At 41.1% G+C, this 6,995-nt stretch overlaps 1 long non-coding RNA gene across 1 annotated transcript; it reads right to left on the bottom strand.

Annotated features, from left to right (window-relative positions):
- Nucleotides 1–2,542: 2,542 nt before the first annotated feature.
- LOC122464245 lies at nucleotides 2,543–6,476 on the bottom strand. The gene is made up of 3 exons (XR_006288188.1): nucleotides 6,244–6,476; nucleotides 2,964–3,432; nucleotides 2,543–2,873 (listed from the first exon to the last, which is right to left on the bottom strand). It is a non-coding gene; the product is annotated as an uncharacterized LOC122464245 (long non-coding RNA).
- Nucleotides 6,477–6,995: the final 519 nt, after the last annotated feature.

Raw genomic sequence — 6,995 nt, 5'->3', positions numbered from 1 at the left:
ATTTGGTCTGACAAATCTATCCTAATAGAGTTCAGATCTTTATTGTAAGATGATTTGTGAGTAGAGTTTGGCCAAAGAGTATTCAACAAAAATTTTTCATTGACTAATTTACTCAACTATTTTTTTAATGCTCAATAAACTCTGTAGCTGACTGAATACTATTGAGTGAATGAATTATTCAGGGATTATAGTAATATAAGAGTGAATAAGCTTATTGGACAAATATGCTTTTTCTGGTAACAGACTAGGTCTGTTAAGGCTTTAATAATCTAATATTATTTATTGTACCACAAGTAAGAAAAAAATCGTGTTCATGCTTGTCCTCCAGTCCCTTTTGTGCCAACTGTACTGTAGGCTAAGTGTCAGACTCTTCCCCCGGAATAGAGGTTTCCTGTATTGAGCAAGAGCCTTATCTTTCAGCTCGCTGCCTGACTCCTGCGCTCAGGGTGCTCTAACATAAGAGGCATTTTCAGGCAGGAAGCGGAAGTGCTGTTTTGGGGCAGTGAGTGGCCATTGGCATTCTTCCTCCCCAGTGATTCTGCACTCCCGTAGTGGTCCTGGAGTCACTACAGCAATGGTGCAGGTTGCAGAATGGAATAGGCACAAGGTGCCTCTTCCCAGTCCTTTTACTGGTTCTAGCTCTGGTACAAGTTGTGTTCTGTCCATGGTGCCTAACATGAGAATTGTACACTCTGAGAACCCATTAATGCTGACCCATTTGCACTGCAAAGGATCATTCAAGATGTAACTGTCTGATTTATTGGATCCTGTTAAGGATTGGCAACTAAATTAGAGAAGCTTAAGTTCACTAACTTTAACGGGGTTATGTGATGGATGAATTTGGCTCATTATGTAAAACATCATGGAACATGCTGGAGGAAGGGTAAAAGGGAAATTACGGAAAAGCAATATGTAAAGAACTAAGTCTCACTTCCAAAGTGCTGAGCACCCACAACTCCAGTTGAAGTTAATGGGTGGGCTGTGTGTGTGCGTGTCTGTGTGCAGTACCTCATAAGAGATTCTTTGATTGTAGCATTTAGCCTCAGCCCATATGAACAATACTATAAGCGTTGTCTAGTTTGGACACACACAAAGTTTGAGGCAGAGAATTCATTTGCCCTTAAAAATAAAAAAGGAGGATGCGATGTGGGCAGTGCTGATGACAATTGTAATGTTGTAAAGTGTAACTTGCAGGTGAACATCACTTATATAGGAACCCCAACATTCCTAGAACAATTTTTAGAAGAAGCAGCAGACTGTTGGAATGCTGCTGACCAATAATAAAAGATTGGATTTGTAACTCTCTCTTCTTCTTTGACTTCGCCTCAAGACAATATATTGGATTGGAAAATAATATCCAATTGGAAGCAATTGTACTTCCATGAGGATATATGCCAGACAAAGTCTTCTGGAACGCTCTGTATCAAATATAGACAACCTGGACCTCTGACCGCTTTTGGTAGTAAGGGAAAGAGTGCTGCTTTAAGTATTTGTTTTTTGGTTTGGGGGGGAGGTGGTAGTTTCAAGTGCTCATAGTGACACTATGTTATACAATGAGTGGGTGTAGTAGAAGTTACACATGAAATGGAGTGGGCTTTTTTGTTTTTTGACTGTCATGAACATAGTTGGGATTTCAGAGATGTCAATAGGAGACTGTACATGCTTTTGCTTGGGCTCATTTGCAGAGATGTATCTATATCAGTGACATATGTAAGAAGCTAGTGGCTCAGTTTCTGCCCTTGTGTGACTAACAATGCACTGCCAGCAGGAAGCAGTAAGAGATTAGAAGTGAGGAGCGACCATTTGGTGGGAAACTAACTGCTCCACAATGTACTTGCACCTGGAGTATGAGTGTCCCTTCTAACTCTATACCTTCATGCAACTGTTTGTTTCAAATATCCTTAAGGACAACACACACTTTCATCTGTGTGAATCATAACACTTTTTGGTTGAACCAAATGCAAACACATTCCGTACAGTTCGTTACGTGTAGCTGCTGGTGCTCTTAGGTACTGCTTGTGCTGTTCCATTCTTAAAGGTTTTTAGACTTAAGACAACAGTTCATACATACTGCCATTGGTTAGGTTTGTTTTTATATATGCAAACTAATAGGTGAGTGTGTCTATAAGTGAAACTGAGGGGAATGACGGAGTGAGATACTGAGTCACGTAGTGTGAGTAAGTGGATTTCAATGAGACTCAATGGGAGTGTAGCAATATTGTGCTGTAGGTCTCTAACTTGAGTTACTGCATCGATTGTGACGGTGGAAGGACATGATTACAGTACATAGAATACAAATACGTGTGTGTGGCTAATAGAAGATGTAAAGTGGTACGACTAATGTGTCACAAATGAGAAATCCAGAGTAGAAAGCTTATGATACTGTATCTCAGGTTCAAAGCAAGACTAGGCACAAAGAAATGAGAGGCCCTCAAGTGCATATTGCATTATCCAGTTTTAGAATTTCTCAATTCTAATGCATTGCATCTTTTCAATTGCTGTAACCATGGCAGTATCTTTGGGGAAAACTGACTGAAACAAGGGAGATTGGTATTTCTTATTGAAAGGGAAAAACTGTATCACAGCTGGGTTATCTTCCCTCTGTCCTCTATTACTGTGTCTTAGAATTAAACAGCAGACACAAGGAACCAAATAGCGTAAACCCTTTATAATCATTCAGAGGAGTTCCATACCACCCTGACAGATCCTCAGGACTGCCATGCTTGCATGGTAGAAGGTGTCACACTGGTTCTCAATCATCCACTTCATGGTCCTGACTCATGGACTCTTATAAAATGACAATGAGTTCATGTGCAGCCTCCACTGATCCTGGCTCCATTTTGGCTTGCACCAGGAAATTAAAAAGCCTTTCCCTGTATAATGGAGGGGAAAAAATACATTGAATTGAATTGATTTCAATCACACCCCTGCCCATAAAAATTTTCCTGGGTTGGTTTTCAAACCTGTGCCAATGAGTCAGATCAAAGCCTCTCAAATGCCACATCTCCATTTGCATTTTCTAACGAACTTGGGGACAATTAGTCAAAACAGTTTTGCCAATTCACTGTTTCATTGCCAGACTCCTGGTGGTTGGTATCTTAGTTAAAGACCCAGCTGCTCAAATCCAGAGATTGCCTGAAAACGTTTCATTTAAACAAGTCTTTTGGTTGATGAGAAAAGCTTACCAACACAGTGAGAGCACCCAAAAAGCTCCAAAAGCAGAAGGCATTTAAACAAAAACACTTTAAACAACCTCATGATATAAGCCAAACTTTTTGTGGCCCAATTAATGACTTTTGAACATTTTTTGTGGTTGGCTTATTGAAGAGGTTTCGAATGTTAAGTCTTTGCCTCAGAGATGCTGTAGATGCTTCACTGACAATTGGGCTGGAATCCTTTTAAGTCACACATCTTACATCGTAGCTGGCTGTTCTGCAAATACAAAAAAAAGGCTTTAGGCCAGATCTTTAGCTTGAATAAATGTACAGTTAATGATGACGCTACCATCAGTGTTTTTCCATTATCATTAATTGAGCTACACTTTTACTCCACATGAGGATATGGCCCCAAACTTGTTTTAAAAAAACAAATCTCGCAGAGTGGCTGACCTGGTGACCTAGAAGCAGTCAGGGGAAGTAAAATTTTACTTAAAGCTCAGACATCACTTCTGTGTTTGGGAGTGCAGTAGAACTAGTAGGCTGAGTCCCTAAGGAGTGATTGTCAGGCTATGTCATATCTGTATTTTGGGTTGTAGAGTGCCTCACAATAAAGAGGAGAGAAGGCTCAGTTAGAGTGAATATAAAGGTGATTCCTTAAGTCAACTGACACAAACAAGACCCCATAGTTTTTTTTTTTGTTGTTTTTTTTTCTGGTGCTGCAGGTCACAGACTAAATAAATGGAAACTGGCGCCCAATATCACCATTCGGGTGTCTTCAAATCCTGCAGTGGATTTAGCATCCTGGGAGGACTGTTGACTGTCTAATAAGAAAGATGTGGACAAGCCTGGTCACCACTATAATGTTTTGGCAACATGTAATATTTTAGTTGTTTAAGTGGGTATTACCAATAGAGAGCAGCTCTGCATGTAAGAAAATGATTGTCATATATTGAGCATCAAAGATCGTAGAGTGTCTCACCAGTAAATCTAAAAAACTGCATCACCACTGACCAAATATTTTCCCACTAGCTACTTCCTTGTACATTGAGTAAGCCAGTTTACTGTAATAGTGCCATCTGGTGCCTCCCAACAGTGTTGCAACAACAAGGCAGAGTCTCCAGGGGTGGTCTTAAGAGGAGAAAATGGGGCACTTCTGCAACTTGCACACACAAAGATCTTATGTCTGACTTCTTGTGCTATTCTTGGTATAAAAAACCCGAAACCGCCACATTCTGGAATGAAGGACACTGTTCTCTTGTAACAAGCATCATTTTGCAGTATTAATTGTTGTTCACCATAATTCATTCCTGTTATGGCCAAGTGCATGACAGCGGTCTAATTAAACCCATACCTGTCAAATCTTCACTGTATTAATTTTTGTTAGCAAACCTAAAACTGCAACAGATGTTACTTTTATAACAAAGCCTAGTTTATATGGAATAGTTTCTTATTCTTCTACGACTTTCTATTGGAGGACTGTCTAGTTAGAAAACAGATATGTAAATATATTCAAAGCCCAATTCTGAATAGTTAATATGGACAAAATCAAAAGGCCAAATTCATGCTTGGTGTAATACCATTACATTCAGTGCAGGTATACCAGGAATGAAAGTTACCAAATGTTTTTTGCTATAGTTTACTGTAAAATTGTATTGAAAGATTCAGCTTATGCACATACATTATATCTTTTCCATTGTCACAGAGATGGGGTTATAAGGTTCTAGCAATCCTCGGTACAGAAGTTAAGACTCAGTCTCTGGATGCTTCCTGATCTTAAATAGTATACTCTAGGCAGAATCCCCATCTGCTATATAAATAGCAGAAGGCTTGTACTGTGCAGAAAATTTATCCAGTTCATCCTGATTTATAATCCATCCATCCACCTAACTTTTGTCCAGTTTATCCAGTAGCCATTATAACCAGAGTAAGGGGATGACATACATAATAGGAGGACACGTCGGTGGAAGCAGAGATTTAGAATGAGTGACAAATACTATAAAAGCAAGTGGGTGCTTTAATTCCTGTTTATCAAAAACTTGTTCTGTTTATTTACATTTATTTAGCACTCAATGCACTTTTTTTTTTTTTTAAACACACTAGCCGGCATCTGATGGCTGCCAAAGTAAACACACAGGAAACTGAAAAGGAGTACTTGTGGCACCTTAGAGACTAACAAATGTATTCGAACATAAGCTTTCGTGAGCTACAGCTCACTTAATTGGATGCATTCAGTGGAAAATACAGCGGGGAAGATTTATATACATAGAGAACATGAAACAATGGGTGCTACCATACACGCTGTAAGGAGAGTGGTCACTTAAGGTGAGCTATTACCATCAGGAGTGTGGGTGGGCGAGAGGGGGGGAAGCTTTTTGTAGTGATAATCAAGGTGGGCCATTTCCAGCAGTTGACAAATGGCCCACCTTGATTATCACTACAAAAAGGTTCCCCCCCTCTCGCCCACCCACTCTCCTGATGGTAATAGCTCACCTTAAGTGACCACTCTCCTTACAGCGTGTATGGTAGCACCCATTGTTTCATGTTCTCTATGTATATAAATCTCCCCGCTGTATTTTCCACTGAATGCATCCAATTAAGTGAGCTGTAGCTCACGAAAGCTTATGTTCAAATAAACGTTAGTCTCTAAGGTGCCACAAGTACTCCTTTTCTTTTTGCGAATACAGAGTAACATGGCTGCTACTCTGAAACCTGTCATTATACATAGGAAACAGTTTCTTTTGGTGTGTTTGCTCACATTTTTCACATGTAGAATATCTAGGAATAGGAACTCTCTTGGGTACACTTTTGTTGCTTTGTACCCTTCAGTGGCGCAAAGCAGCTAGAAAGCCAGTTTAGCCAGCTGTCTGAAGACTACTACCTTTGGGTAAAAGGAGGAATCCATAGCTGCATAGACTTAGCAAAGTAGATCTACTTCAGACCACTCCATTGAGGGTACCAGGCTATGCAGGAGAGTTCCCAGGAGATGGGGCATGGTTGGAGAATTCCAGCAGCTGTTAGAACATCCCCCTAGGTGCCATAGGTATCTGGGCATACTTTACACAGCCCTGAGGGTGCCCCAACTTACACTGGATAGTGGAATAGCCTCCAGACAATCCCAGGATCCAGAGACCACAAATGTAGCCTTGTAGCAGGATCCCCACTGTTTTTCCCTTTTTCACACCTCAGAAACTACTGGCTTTGTATTCTTTGTGCCATTTATTTGAGTTCTCTCCACTGACACATTCCCGGTCTCATGCTTTCAGCCCTCTCCTCAGGACCTGCCAGGTGTAGAGGCCTCTGTGACACCGGGCCCTTCTAGCACTATTCCTCCCCTCCCCTGGCACTTCTTTCCTGTGCCTCTTATCTGTCTGGAGCTGATGGGCTAATTGGCTCATTAGCTCACCCAGCCCTGCAGCCTGAGTGTGGAAATTAAAGGTAATTAGCTAATCAGCTTACCTTGGGGGAACTAATGGGTGTCAGAGGGATCAGAGTGCAGGCTTACCTGTTAACTCCCTTCCCTCTGTCACAGGCCTATGCACAGCTTCATCTGCCATCCTACTTTCCTGCAGAACAGATCATATTTTGCCCAGAGCTGAGGCTTGAAATAAGGATTATTAATGCTCAAATGTTGACCCAACTGTTTTATTCTCTTACTAGTTTGCAAAGTTAATGTAATTCTCAACAAAGTTTGGAGTTTGAGGCACCCTGCTGGTGGCAGGAGGTGCAGGCTGCACTTGCCTGAGCCAGCAGGAGTCGCTGGGCCGCAGAAGGATCCACCCTAGAAGGGGACACCTCATGTTTCCCTTGGAGTTCCACAAGGAGAGGACAGTTTCAAAT

This window comes from Chelonia mydas, chromosome 2, assembly GCF_015237465.2.
Source record: "Chelonia mydas isolate rCheMyd1 chromosome 2, rCheMyd1.pri.v2, whole genome shotgun sequence".
NCBI classification, from domain to species: Eukaryota; Metazoa; Chordata; order Testudines; family Cheloniidae; genus Chelonia; species Chelonia mydas.
The sequence above is the reverse complement of the archived record's forward strand: the minus strand, read 5'-3'. Positions and strand labels throughout refer to the sequence as shown.